At 42.7% G+C, this 14,225-nt stretch overlaps 10 non-coding genes across 10 annotated transcripts; 5 read left to right on the top strand and 5 right to left on the bottom strand.

Annotated features, from left to right (window-relative positions):
• Positions 1–1,249: 1,249 nt before the first annotated feature.
• On the top strand, positions 1,250–1,455 carry LOC131703551 (small nucleolar RNA U3). The gene has a single exon (XR_009309992.1). It is a non-coding gene; the product is annotated as a small nucleolar RNA U3 (small nucleolar RNA).
• Positions 1,456–2,171: 716 nt separating this feature from the next.
• Positions 2,172–2,282, bottom strand: trnal-caa (transfer RNA leucine (anticodon CAA)). The gene is made up of 2 exons: positions 2,245–2,282; positions 2,172–2,217 (listed from the first exon to the last, which is right to left on the bottom strand). It is a non-coding gene; the product is annotated as a tRNA-Leu (tRNA).
• A 347-nt stretch (positions 2,283–2,629) lies between these two features.
• Positions 2,630–2,702, bottom strand: trnak-cuu (transfer RNA lysine (anticodon CUU)). The gene has a single exon. It is a non-coding gene; the product is annotated as a tRNA-Lys (tRNA).
• Positions 2,703–4,834: 2,132 nt separating this feature from the next.
• LOC131703583 (small nucleolar RNA U3) lies at positions 4,835–5,040 on the top strand. The gene has a single exon (XR_009310022.1). It is a non-coding gene; the product is annotated as a small nucleolar RNA U3 (small nucleolar RNA).
• Positions 5,041–5,590: 550 nt separating this feature from the next.
• On the bottom strand, positions 5,591–5,701 carry trnal-caa (transfer RNA leucine (anticodon CAA)). The gene is made up of 2 exons: positions 5,664–5,701; positions 5,591–5,636 (listed from the first exon to the last, which is right to left on the bottom strand). It is a non-coding gene; the product is annotated as a tRNA-Leu (tRNA).
• A 347-nt stretch (positions 5,702–6,048) lies between these two features.
• trnak-cuu (transfer RNA lysine (anticodon CUU)) lies at positions 6,049–6,121 on the bottom strand. Its single transcript has one exon. It is a non-coding gene; the product is annotated as a tRNA-Lys (tRNA).
• Positions 6,122–7,075: 954 nt separating this feature from the next.
• trnal-cag (transfer RNA leucine (anticodon CAG)) lies at positions 7,076–7,157 on the top strand. The gene has a single exon. It is a non-coding gene; the product is annotated as a tRNA-Leu (tRNA).
• A 405-nt stretch (positions 7,158–7,562) lies between these two features.
• On the top strand, positions 7,563–7,777 carry LOC131703426 (small nucleolar RNA U3). The gene has a single exon (XR_009309884.1). It is a non-coding gene; the product is annotated as a small nucleolar RNA U3 (small nucleolar RNA).
• A 1,059-nt stretch (positions 7,778–8,836) lies between these two features.
• Positions 8,837–8,910, top strand: trnai-aau (transfer RNA isoleucine (anticodon AAU)). The gene has a single exon. It is a non-coding gene; the product is annotated as a tRNA-Ile (tRNA).
• Positions 8,911–9,080: 170 nt separating this feature from the next.
• On the bottom strand, positions 9,081–9,162 carry trnas-uga (transfer RNA serine (anticodon UGA)). Its single transcript has one exon. It is a non-coding gene; the product is annotated as a tRNA-Ser (tRNA).
• Positions 9,163–14,225: the final 5,063 nt, after the last annotated feature.

Raw genomic sequence — 14,225 nt, forward strand, 5'->3', positions numbered from 1 at the left:
TGCAGCGTCAGACATCGGAGGTTCAGCAGTGTACTGCAATGTTGTGAAAAGACGTGTCAAATTCAGGATGGTTGAGCGAGCTATGGCGCTGCGTTCAGATCACAGTTACCCTGGAAGCGTGGGTTCGAATTCCATTTCTGACAGCTCTGTTTGTTCATTAACCACTCAGCCACGGCTACATGCTCTCACGGTTTTCCGTGAAAACAGACGTATTATTGTCAAAAGAAGCAAACGACACCCGCAGTAATGCTGCAGATGGCAGTATAGGCTAAATAATGAACCCAAGTCAAATGCCTTTGTTGAAACTCTATCAGATTTGTACAAGTCAAGCACACGTGGGAAATAATAATACCATATCCTTTCTGCCAACGTTCATAATAATGAATACATCCTTATTTCAAAATACATAGCTATTTAACTGATCTTTTCAAAACACCCATACACAAAAGCCTTATTTCTACTGAAAAACTAACTTGCTTCATGGCTGCTGCTACAGCACTCGGGCACGTTGTGCCTAGCGTTAGCGGACATAGGAGATAAGAAGACCTACAAATTATCACGCGCTGCAGTTTTTCAGTCCGGGGATTATTACAAATTAGCAGACTGTGCATTAAAATGCACATGCATGGTGGGCGTCTCTGTTACAAAGAATTGTCACACTTTGTATTTATCTCCATAATGCGCCGGGACAAAATACGCAGATACTTTAAAATTATTTGGAGAATGCGGGCATCGATCCCGCTACATCTCGCATGCTAAGCGAGCGCTCTACCATTTGAGCTAATTCCCCTTCAATGGTGCCAGGGATTCTCATAGGCTTCATCGCAGCTTGATACGAGCAAATCAGATTGTCAGTTGTTTTTTATTTTTATTTTGGCAATGTAGTCTGTGATTGCAAATTTAAAAAAATAATTTAATTAACTAAATAGCAAGTATTTCGACAAGAGGTATGTTTTCAATTTCTTTAAAAAGTAGTCTCAGCTTGTTTATTCAGTCGCTTAGAAATCCACAATCTGTGTCCCGATGCAGCAGCGCTGTGTGCTGTGGCTCGAGCTTGTTTGACGAGGCAGACGATGCAAAAATGCCAATACTTGCTTTTGTATCACGCGACAAACTTAAGGTATGCTTTAACGGCTTGGCTGTCTCGAGTTAGTTTGTATTGTTAATGTAACACCTCGTTGTTGCCCAGTCATTGTTTCATATGAAGTAGAGCTTGCCAGTTGGGGGCGACGGTCTGCTAATAAAAGTTAAGACTATATTTGCAAGGATCATTTCTAGAATGAAACACGTTTTGAAGGGATTGGTCTCGGTATCCACCAGGAGGAGTGGCAGTGTTTTCTTCTGAGCACCGAGCTGACAATGAGTGTTGTTATCGGGAACCTACTCGCTGCAAGGAATGACCACTTCAATCTTCAGTCGGGGGTTGCTGAAGGAAGGGGACACATTTTGAGTGTGTATCTCATTCCGGTAGAAACGTAGAAAAAAGAAACCATCAAGCCCACAATTGTTCAGTTGTTTAAATCAATAACCACATTTAAATTGATCATTGCTAATGTCAAAACAATTTAAGAACACTTTAAATAGGGCTTGACTAATATAAAAATATAGCAATGTATTTTGCACTACGCAGGACTAGATTGAGTTTAAAATAGACATTACATCTGAAAATAACTTGTGCTTACCCCCACATACAAGGAAGCTGTCAACCTTTGTATTCGACCTCATAACGTGTTAGAAAATGTAAACAGCAGTTGGAGAATACCGAAGTCGATCATCCTAGCATGTTAAACGAGGGCATTTCTCATGTAAGCTACTTCCACTAATAGATCGTTTATACTGTTCTCAATGGTCCGCATCCCAGCCTGAGACCACGATCCAGTGGCAGTCGGAGATGTTTTTCAAAGTAATATGTTATTTGAAATATTAAAACAATCTTTAGTTAAATAACACATGTTTCTACACAAAATATTTTTCAGTGACTTCGACAAGTAGCCAGTTTACAACAAAAATGCAATCTGTGTTAGGAACGCTATTTTAGTCCGATTTAAAATGGAAATGAAAATGGTATTGAGTGCTGACAAGAGTTTGGTATCAGCTGTTGATTTCCTTGAAACAATCTTTTATAGTAAAATGAACAAATTGATTCATTTAAAAAATAAGTAAAAGTGAACTGTCAGAAGTGGGATTTGAACCCACGCCACCATTCGGAGACCAGAACACACAATTCTTTGGAAAGACAGCGTCCTTGAGTCTGGCGCCTTAGACCACTCGGCCATTCTGACAAGCTGCGTTTGCTTTAGTAGAAAACCGCATTATTTCATTTCAGCACAGACTAGGGTTGTCTATTGTATCAAGGCCCGATTGGGTTTATTACGCACATACTAACTTGCTCCATGAATGATGTAATGACAAGTGTAAAAAAAGAATCAGATTGAAGCCAACCCACGAAAGTAAGATTCTTTATTTCAATATCGGTATAGCTTTAAAGGATGCACGCATTTTACAATAGCAATTGCTATATGACAATGACCAATAAGTAATTGTGTTGCAATACTTTATACAATGTGAACAGAATCAGACATTGCTCCGTTGCCTCGAAGAAACATCTACAACTTGTATTTAAAAAGGACGCCCAACGTGGGGCTCGAACCCACGACCCTGAGATTAAGAGTCTCATGCTCTACCGACTGAGCTAGCCGGGCTGTCGGGAGAAAGTTTCTTTCTTTGAGGCGGGGTGAGAGAGGAAGTACCGACAGGTGCGTGGGACCTGAGATTCGGTGTGCTGCTGCTGTAGATGAGTGTTCTGGAGACGCGCTGTGTCTGTGTCTGCGGTGTTACAGCCGTGTGAGTATATTCCAAAAGTAAAGTGTTGGATAATTCGAGAGCTAGTCTGTTGAATAAAGCTCTGAGACGTGTGGTTAAATCCCGGTCTCATCAATTTTGTTTTGTTAGATTAAAAGTGTTCCAGCAGCAGGTAAATGTCCCCACACCTTTTGGTTCTGTTTACTTATGCTACAGCGCTGCTAAACCTGAACGTTGCTGCTAATTATCTGAACTAAACTTGTATTGTTGTTGAATTGGTCTAATATAGTTAAACCTGTAATGTTGCAGCTAACGTTCCCTAATACTGTTAAAACTTGTGTGTATTAACAATCTGGCTTTTGTTGTTGTACCCTTGCTGCGAAGAGCTGTTTCCAATCACCTAGCACTCTTAAAGAGAAGTGTAATCGCTGCTATATGTTGGTCTAATACCCCATGCTTTTAAAATGTGGCTATTGGCTGGCTTTATTCAATTTCCCCTCCTTGTTTTTAGTACAACTTTAATACATTGTATTGTTAGTTATTTGAACTGATTTATGTGACTCATGGATCATTGTAATAAAGCTTTGTGAATTGTTATTCTGCCTTTGTCATTCTGTTGTCATTCCTATTCCAAACCTTTTAATTAATTTTTAGTAGTGTCGGTATTAGGACTCTCACTGGGTGTCACTGGGTGTGGCTGCTACAATCCCATATAGAATGCGACAAAACAGGTCGCCCTCCTTCATATAAAAAAAAAAAGTACACACACACGAGAGTTGATTTACTGCAGCGTCAGACATCGGAGGTTCAGCAGTGTACTGCAATGTTGTGAAAAGACGTGTCTAATTCAGGATGGTTGAGCTAGCTTTGGCGCTGCATTCAGATCACAGTTACCCTGGAAGCGTGGGTTCGAATTCCATTTCTGACAGCTCTGTTTGTTCATTAACCACTCAGCCACGGCTACATGCGCTCACGGTTTTCCGTGAAAACAGCCGTATTATTGTCAAAAGAAGCAAACGACACCCGCAGTAATGCTGCAAATGGCAGTATAGGCTAAATAATGAACCCAAGCAAATGCCTTTGTTGAAACTCTATCAGATTTGTACAAGTCAAGCACACGTGGGAAATAATAATACAATATCCTTTCTGCCAACGTTCATATAATGAATACATCCTTATTTCAAAATACGTAGCTATTTAACTGATCTTTTCAAAACACCCATACACAAAAGCCTTATTTCTACTGAAAAACTAACTTGCTTCATGGCTGCTGCTACAGCACTCGGGCACGTTGTGCCTAGCGTTAGCGGACATAGGAGATAAGAAGAACTACAAAATATCACGCGCTGCAGTTTTTCAGTCCGGGGATTATTACAAATTAGCAGACTGTGCATTAAAATACACATGCAGGGTGGGCGTCTCTGTTACAAAGAATTGTCACACTTTGTATTTATCTCCATAATGCGCCGGGACAAAATACGCAGATACTTTAAAATTATTTGGAGAATGCGGGCATAGATCTCGCTACTTCTCGCATGCTAAGCGAGCGCTCTACCATTTGAGCTAATTCCCCTTTAATGGTGCCAGGGATTCTCATAGGCTTCATCGCAGCTTGATACGAGCAAATCAGATTGTCAGTTGTTTTTTATTTTTATTTTGGCAATGTAGTCTGTGATTGCAAATTTAAAAAAATAATTTAATTAACTAAATAGCAAATATTTCGACTAGAGGTATGTTTTCAATTTCTTTAAAAAGTAGTCTCAGCTCGTTTATTCAGTCGCTTAGAAATCCACAATCTGTGTCCCGATGCAGCAGCGCTGTGTGCTGTGGCTCGAGCTTGTTTGACGAGGCAGACAATGCAAAAATGCCAATACTTGCTTTTGTATCACGCGACAAACTTAAGGTATGCTTTAACGGCTTGGCTGTCTCGGGTTTGTTTGTATTGTTAATGTAACACCTCGTTGTTGCCCAGTCATTGTTTCATATGAAGTAGAGCTTGCCAGTTGGGGGCGACGGTCTGCTAATAAAAGTTAAGACTATATTTGCAAGGATCATTTCTAGAATGAAACACGTTTTGAAGGGATTGGTCTCGGTATCCACCAGGAGGAGTGGCAGTGTTTTCTTCTGAGCACCGAGCTGACAATGAGTGTTGTTATCGGGAACCTACTCGCTGCAAGGAATGACCACTTCAGTCTTCAGTCGGGGGTTGCTGAAGGAAGCGGACACATTTTGAGTGTGTATCTCATTCCGGTAGAAACGTAGAAAAAAGAAACCATCAAGCCCACATTTGTTCAGTTGTTTAAATCAATAACCACATTTAAATTGATCATTGCTAATGTCAAAACAATTTAAGAACACTTTAAATAGGGCTTGACTAATATAAAAATATAGCAATGTCTTTTGCACTACGCAGGACTAGATTGAGTTTAAAATAGACATTACATCTGAAAATAACTTGTGCTTACCCCCACTTACAAGGAAGCTGTCAACCTTTGTATTCGTCCTCATAACTTGTTAGAAAATGTAAACAGCAGTTGGAGAATACCGAGGTCGATCATCCTAGCATGTTAAACGAGGGCATTTCTCATGTAAGCTACTTCCACTAATAGATCGTTTACAACAAAAATGCAATCTGTGTTAGGAACGCTATTTTAGTCCGATTTAAAATGGAAATGAAAATGGTATTGAGTGCTGACAAGAGTTTGGTATCAGCTGTTGATTTCCTTGAAACAATCTTTTATAGTAAAATGAACAAATTGATTCATTTAAAAAATAAGTAAAAGTGAACTGTCAGAAGTGGGATTTGAACCCACACCTCCATTCGGAGACCAGAACACACAATTCTTTGGAAAGACAGCGTTCTTGAGTCTGGCGCCTTAGACCACTCGGCCATTCTGAAAAGCTGTGTTTGCTTGAGTAGAAAACTGCATTATTTCATTTCAGCACAGACTAGGGTTGTCTATTGTATCAAGGCCCGATTGGGTTTATTACGCACATACTAACTTGCTCCATGAATGATGTAATGACAAGTGTAAAAAAAGAATCAGATTGAAGCCAACCCACGAAAGTAAGATTCTTTATTTCAATATCGGTATAGCTTTAAAGGATGCACGCATTTTACAATAGCAATTGCTATATGACAATGACCAATAAGTAATTGTGTTGCAATACTTTATACAATGTGAACAGAATCAGACATTGCTCCGTTGCCTCGAAGAAACATCTACAATTTGTATTTAAAAAGGACGCCCAACGTGGGGCTCGAACCCACGACCCTGAGATTAAGAGTCTCATGCTCTACCGACTGAGCTAGCCGGGCTGTCGGGAGAAATTTTCTTTCTTTGAGGCGGGGTGAGAGAGGAAGTACCGACAGGTGCGTGGGACCTGAGATTCGGTGTGCTGCTGCTGTAGATGAGTGTTCTGGAGACGCGCTGTGTCTGTGTCTGCGGTGTTACAGCCGTGTGAGTATATTCCAAAAGTAAAGTGTTGGATAATTCGAGAGCTAGTCTGTTGAATAAAGCTCTGAGACGTGTGGTTAAATCCCGGTCTCATCAATTTTGTTTTGTTAGATTAAAAGTGTTCCAGCAGCAGGTAAATGTCCCCACACCTTTTGGTTCTGTTTACTTATGCTACAGCGCTGCTAAACCTGAACGTTGCTGCTAATTATCTTAACTAAACTTGTATTGTTGTTGAATTGCTCTAATATAGTTAAACCTGTAATGTTGCAGCTAACGTTCCCTAATACTGTTAAAACTTGTGTGTATTAACAATCTGGCTTTTGTTGTTGTACCCTTGCTGCGAAGAGCTGTTTCCAATCACCTAGCACTCTTAAAGAGAAGTGTAATCGCTGCTATATGTTGGTCTAATACCCCATGCTTTTAAAATGTGGCTATTGGCTGGCTTTATTCAATTTCCCCTCCTTGTTTTTAGTACAACTTTAATACATTGTATTGTTAGTTATTTGAACTGATTTATGTGACTCATGGATCATTGTAATAAAGGTTTGTGAATTGTTATTCTGCCTTTGTCATTCTGTTGTCATTCCTATTCCAAACCTTTTAATTAATTTTTAGTAGTGTCGGTATTAGGACTCTCACTGGGTGTCACTGGGTGTGGCTGCTACAATCCCATATAGAATGCGACGAAACAGGTCGCCCACCTTAATATAAACAGAAAAAGAATAAGTTCACACACACACCAGGTGATTTACTGCAGCGTCAGATATCGGAGGTTCAGCAGTGTACTGCAGTGTTGGGCAAAGTCGTCGGTGTCAGTCAGGATGGCCGAGCGGTCTAAGGCGCTGCGTTCAGGTTGCAGTCTCTCTGGAGGCGTGGGTTCGAATCCCTCTTCTGACAAAGCTTTTTGTTCATTTATTTCTTAAAACGTCCACTGAATGCTTGGTAATTTGATTTTTCTTGTTAGTATTCAAATCACAAGGTCGTTAAATGAGAGAAAGTCACCGCAAGCCTGCACCTCACCAGATCCTTCACACTGTTAAACTGCCTCATTATGATGAGGCCTCTAATTATGCCTTTCCGATACTTTGAATGTGTTATTGTTCAGTTTAACATGAGAAAATCTTAGTAGAACAATCATAATGTCCGCAGGACTTATTTTCCTCGGCTTCTAGTAACAAGCTTTGAGTGTGTGCAATTGCAATATAATGCAATTGCATTATATGAAAGTTCCTGTTAATTTGTCAGCGGCACAGCTACCGGTGCCACTCAGAGTTGGAGGGAGACGGTCGGCCACTTGCCCATAAAACAATACTTTCCGGGACCATTTCTATAGTGATTTGCCAGCGAAATGCGTTTTTAAAGTGTTTGGACTCGCTATCAACGATGAAGAGTGAGAGTGTTCGCTTTTGAGCATGAAGGAGACAGTGAGTGTTGTTTTTGGCCAACTGCTCGCTGTTATTTATGACCCCTCCAGATTTCCTTAGGGGGCTGGAGGAAGCGGACATGTTCTGAGTGGGTATCTTACCTAAAGGTACGCAAGACGAACTACAGTTGCAAAGCAATGCTGCTTTTTCGACGATTGATTAAAACTATCAATCTGACTGAAAACACGGATCACATTAATTGTGATCGGTTTGATACCAATAGGCTTACATGGCAGGTATTGTGTATAGACAATGTCATTTACACAGAAATGAACACGGACAGTGTTTATTAAGGGCTGACTCATTGAAACGATCGAGAGATCTCGGTGTACTGGACAAATATACTGGATTTTTACCATGTCGTAATTGTGCCGCCTTTGATAATGCGTTTGAAACTAGAGATCATGTGAGATAATGTCTGTTACTGGCGGATTGTTTACAAATGTACTCAATTGTGTTACAACTGTTTTGTCTACGAAACATATCTGTAACATTTATGTAATGCCTGTGTGTTTTTTTTTCATGAAGTTAATTTGCTAACAGACTGTTCTGATTTGTTTCTAACCGTGAAGCGATCGCTCTGTTTGCCGTATATTTTCTCTCTGTAAGAGGAGTGTCCTTGTGATCCCATATAGAATGCGACGAAACAGGTCGCCCACCTTAATATAAACTGAAAAAGAATAAGTTTACGCACACACCAGGTGATTTACTGCAGCGTCAGACATTGGAGGTTCAGCAGTGTATTGCAGTGTTGGGCAAAGTCGCCGGTGTCAGTCAGGATGGCCGAGCGGTCTAAGGCGCTGCGTTCAGGTTGCAGTCTCAATGGAGGCGTGCTTCGAATCCCACTTCTGACAAATCTTTTTGTTCATTTATTTCTTAAAACGTCCACTGAATGCTTGGTAATTTGATTTGTTTTTCTTGTTAGTATTCAAATCACAAGGTCGTTAAATGAGAGAAAGTCACCGCAAACCTGCACCTCACCACATCCTTCACACTGTTAAACTGCCTCATTATGACGAGGCCTCTAATTATGCCTTTCCGATACTTTGAATGTGTTATTGTTCAGTTTAACATGAGAACATCTTGGTAGAACAATCATAATGTCCGCAGGACTTATTTTCCTCGGGTTCTAGTAGCAAGTTTTGAGTGTGTGGCCGGTTAGCTCAGTTGGTTAGAGCGTGGTGCTAATAACGCCAAGGTCGCGGGTTCGATCCCCGTACGGGCCACGGCTTTTCTTCTTTAAAGAAACCACAGCATTTGTAATTGTGCCAAAATGAACATTCTTTAACAAAATGAACCGAAGCGATATGAAGTACAACCAGAAATATTTCAGACTTCCTGAGCTTTAATCATGTATTAACAATGAACACATACAATCAATTAAAAACAAAGCTTACTTAGTCGGCAGGATTCGAACCTGCGCGGGAAAACCCCAATGGATTTCAAGTCCATCGCCTTAACCACTCGGCCACGACTACATGCTCGCCCGGTTAGTTGTGAAAATATCCAAAAGAAGTAACGGCTCCCGCAGTAATGCTGTAGATGGCAGTATAGGCTAATGAACCAAAGTCAAATGCCTTTGTTGAAACTCTGTCAGATTTGTACAAGGCAAGCACACGTGGGAAAAGTAAATACAATATACTTTCTGTTAACGTTCATAATAATGAATACATCTTTATTTCAAAATACGTAGCTATTTAACTGTTCTTTTCAAAACACCCCCATCCACAAAAACAAAGTAGATATTTATTTCAACTGAAAAACTGACTTGCTTCATGGCTGCTGCCAGAGCACTCGAGCACGTTCTGGCTAGCGTGAGCGGACTAAGCAGATAACAAGATCTACAAAATATCACATGCCAATGAAACTTACCATAATTATGTTCATTTTATTATTATTTATTTAGCAGACGCCTTTATCCGTGGCGACTTACAGAGACTAGGGTGTGTGAACTATGCATCAGCTGCAGAGTCACTTACAGTTACATCTCACCCGAAAACAGAGCACAAGAAAGTTAAGTGACTTGCTCAGGGGCACACAATGAGTCAGTGGCTGAGGTGGGATTTGTACCGGGGGACCTCCTGGTTACAAGCCCTTTATCTTTAACCACTGGACCACACAGCCTCCTACAACAAAATCACACCCCAGAGGGACTCGAAACAACAATCCCTGGCTTAGAAAGACAGTGCCTTATCCATTAGGCCGCAAGGGCTGACACGAAAAGCACATTTGGTAGTACTAAAGAAAGTGGGAACAATAGTATCGTGGTTTAATACATCATATCCAAGCCATCGTTGGTGTTCAAACACAACAGAGTGTTACATTTGGAAAGGGACGTACTTGTCAGTACGTATTTGACATTCATGTGGGAAGATTTAAGATTGTGAAGAAGTTTAAATATGCTACGTATTTGCGCATTGGGAACCTTACATAAATTAGGTTTTTGATTAATGCCTCTTTCTTACGGACAGTAATCAAGGTGACGATACAAGACCAGAGCCAATAAAGCAGTTATTTTCCTTTCCTTTCATTACCATATTCTAGTGTGCTTGTTCAGAATATGCGTGAATCATGAAAACGTCTTGCTAATATGTGAACAAAGCCAGCATTCACTTTATTGATCACCATGTGGATTAACCGCTATTGGAACACACATGATTGTTTTAAAGATGTTAATAGACTTTTAATGTACACGTTTTAGAGCTAAACGTTTGTTGAGACAGGTCAAGCGCTGTAGCAGTGTTTAACTATTTCCTGGATGTTTGCCTTTTGGTCTTACTCTGGAAAAAGTAATAATAATAATAAAAAGTAGTCAAAACCATTTTTTGAGAAACCGCATTTGGGAGAAAAACTAACAGTTTGGAAACACATATGCAAAGGCATTGGATTCTATTGTGGTGTTTCCGAACTGTTGAACGTTTCTCATTACATGCAGGTTTACTGGCTTAACAAAAAGGCGATTGACGAAAAGAATGCTGTCTCGATAGCAAAATCGCGTCAAGCTGAAATAGCTCAGTTGGGAGAGCGTTAGACTGTAACGGTCCCTGCTTCGATACCGGGTTTTTGCAAACAGCACGACTAGGGTTATTTTTTTCTTAATTAATTTTTTGAATTAAAAAAAGCACATTTTTTCTTCAGTTTAATTAGAGGAAATAAAAACGTATTATAGTGCCATTTTCTAATGCAATAAAGAAATGCAAAAAGCATCATCTCTGCGTGGGCTTGAAACACCAAAATTTCGATTAACAGCCGAACGTGCTAACCGATTATGGTGTTTTATTAGATAACACCCTGGGAGCTCAACAGAATAGTGTGTATGCATAGAGCTAAAATGGAAACCAAATATATACGATTCAAATGGGAATCGTATTCAGATTTTAAGCACAAATGTGATAGACTTCACAGTGCAAAGGAGGAAGGCAGACAATGCAAATGAGGCAACTGGCTCCTACTTTTTAAATCATACGAGAAACTTGAACCCAATTAAGCTTTTAACCGCCTGCAGTTTGGAATGAGTTTGAAATGTTGTTGTAACACCTCACTGGGCAACAGCAATTGCATTATATGAAAGCTCCTGTTTATTTGTCAGCGGCACAGCTACCGGTGCCACTCAGAGTTGGAGGGAGACGGTCGGCCACTTGCCCATAAAACAATACTTTCAGGGATCATTTCTATAGTGGCTGCACTCAGCGTTTATTAACAAATAAAAAGGTTTTAAACGGTACACAAAACAGGACACGGCACTTGCGCCAAAATAAACAGACATACAAAACGACTAAACACTAAACAGACGGTGCAGGACAGACGAACAAACACGGTGAGCAGATTTAACTATTACTTTTACTATTATTACTTTACTTCACCTCCGTCTCCAATCCCGTTCTCCACTCACTGAACACCTAACCACGAGTGACTAAACTTGCATCTATTTATACTGTTGTGCTGGGATTCAATTACTAATTAATAATTCACTTGAATCCCAGCACGTGAATTAATTCTGTGCAACCCCGTGCTCACATATTATATTTTAAATGCACGTGCGTGATGTGCAATCCCGTGCCTAAATATAATTATACACTTTTTAAATACACGTGAAACACAGACCCGTTTATATCCCATGTACCAATGACTATACACCAACATTTACACACGCACGCAACATACAACACATAAATGCACACAGGGGCGGGGCGCATTGCCACATATACCCCCCCTTGTGCGCAGCACACATGGCCTCAACGGCCACCTCCCCCCTTAAAAATCCAGCAGTCCAGGACAAAGTCTCGGGCTGGGAAGGGAGGCTTCAGTGGGCCCATGGCTGGCCATGTTGTCAGCACCCCTGCCGGTAGTGGAACGGCTGACAGCCTGTTGGTCCACTCCTGCAGCGAAACTGCTGCTGGGGAAAGTGGTCTCCTGACCTCTCCCCCTGTCTTTGTAGCCGGTAGCTCCCTTTGGTGGGGCTCCGACCACAGTACTGCCGGCAGCGAAGAAGCTGCAGTGGGAGCAGGTCTCCGGACCTCCCCCACGATCTCCGGCAGCGAAACTGCTGCAGTGGGAGCAGGTCTCCAGACCTCCCCCACGATCTCCGGCAGCGAAACTGCTGCTGGGGTTGGTGGTCTCCAGACCTCCTCCCCCTTCTTCGTGGCCAGCAGCTCCCCTTTCTGGGGCTCCGGCTACAGTACTCCCTGCGGAGGTACGGGCAGCAGAGGCAGCTCCTGCTCCTCTGCTCCGGGCGGTGGCGGAGGCAGAGGCAGCTCCAGCTCCTCTGCTCCTGGCGGTGGCGGAGGCAGAGGCAGCTCCAGCTCCTCTGCTCCTGGCGGTGGTGGAGGCAGAGGCAGCTCCAGCTCCTCTGCTCCTGGCGGTGGTGGAACCAGCAGGTATTCACCCTCTGCTGGTGGAGGTGGGAGGGGCAAGCAGTCCTCCCACTGCGGTGGAGGTGGAACCAGCAGGCATTCACCCTCTGCTGGTGGAGGTGGGACCAGCAGGTATTCACCCTCTGCTGGTGGAGGTGGGAGGCGCAAGCAGTCCTCCCACTGCGGTGGAGGTGGAACCAGCAGGGATTCTCCCTCTACTGGCAGCTTGGGTCCTAGGGCTGTGGAAGCCCCGACTTCCCTCTCTTCGGGCTGTGGACGCACCGACTCCTCCCTTTTGGGCTGTGGACGCCCTGACTCCTCCCTGTTGGGCTGTGGACGCACCGACTCCTCCCTGTTGGGCTGTGGACGCACCAACTCCTCCCTGTTGGGCTGTGGACGCACCGACTCCTCCCTGTTGGGCTGTGGACACACCGACTCCTCCCTTTTGGGCTGTGGACGTTCGGGCTCCTCCCACTCAGGCGTAGGACGTTCGGGCTCCTCCCACTCAGGCGTAGGACGTTCGGGCTCCTCCCGCTTGGGCTGTGGATGCTCAGGCTCCTCCCGCTTGGGCTGTGGAGGCAAAACCAGCAGGCATTCTTCCTCTGCTGGTGGAGACGGGGACAGCAGGCATTCTTCCTCTGCTGGTGGACCTGCTACCTGGGCTGCTGTTCCACTTATAATTGCCTCCAGGTAGCTGAGGACCAACCCCACACCTTCCTCCCAGGTGCTTACGGTCTGTTCCCTCGCATATGCCTCCCATCGCTCTCTGTCCATAAACTGCAGGAACTGGACGACTACTGGTATAGACTGGGCCTCCAGCCCAGCATTTTCCAGCATCCAGTCCCGCACTTTGATGGCGTCTTCTGCCATTTTTTTTTTTTTTATTTTATTTTTTTTTAAATCCAAAACTGTGCTTCCTGCTCTGGCCTGAGTCCTGGAGGCGCTGTCGATCCCACGCAGGACACCACGTGTCACAAAGACGGCCAGAGTGGGTGGCGTCAGACCAGACAGGAATACACAGACAGAGACGGTGGTGATGATGAGCTGAGTGCAATGGCTGCACTCAGCGTTTATTAACAAATAAAAAGGTTTTAAACGGTACACAAAACAGGACACGGCACTTGCGCCAAAATAAACAGACATACAAAACGACTAAACACTAAACAGACAATGCAGGACAGACGAACAAACACGGTGAGCAGATTTAACTATTACTTTTACTATTATTACTTTACTTCACCTCCGTCTCCAATCCCGTTCTCCACTCACCGAACACCTAACCACGAGTGACTAAACGTGCATCTATTTATACTGTTGTGCTGGGATTCAATTACTAATTAATAATTCACTTGAATCCCAGCACGTGAATTAATTCTGTGCAACCCCGTGCTCACATATTATATTTTAAATGCACGTGCGTGATGTGCAATCCCGTGCCTAAATATAATTATACACTTTTTAAATACACGTGAAACACAGACCCGTTTATATTCCGTGTACCAATGACTATACACCAACATTTACACACGCACGCAACATACAACACATAAATGCACACAGGGGCGGGGCGCATTGCCACATATACCCACTTTTTTATAATTCTTAATTGAACAAGTTTGTGACCACTTTGAGATAATTACATGTCGGATTAAGGTGTCTGGCCAGACTAACTGCAATCAATTAAGTTG

This window comes from Acipenser ruthenus, chromosome 32 (genome assembly GCF_902713425.1).
Source record: "Acipenser ruthenus chromosome 32, fAciRut3.2 maternal haplotype, whole genome shotgun sequence".
Lineage (NCBI taxonomy): Eukaryota > Metazoa > Chordata > Actinopteri > Acipenseriformes > Acipenseridae > Acipenser > Acipenser ruthenus.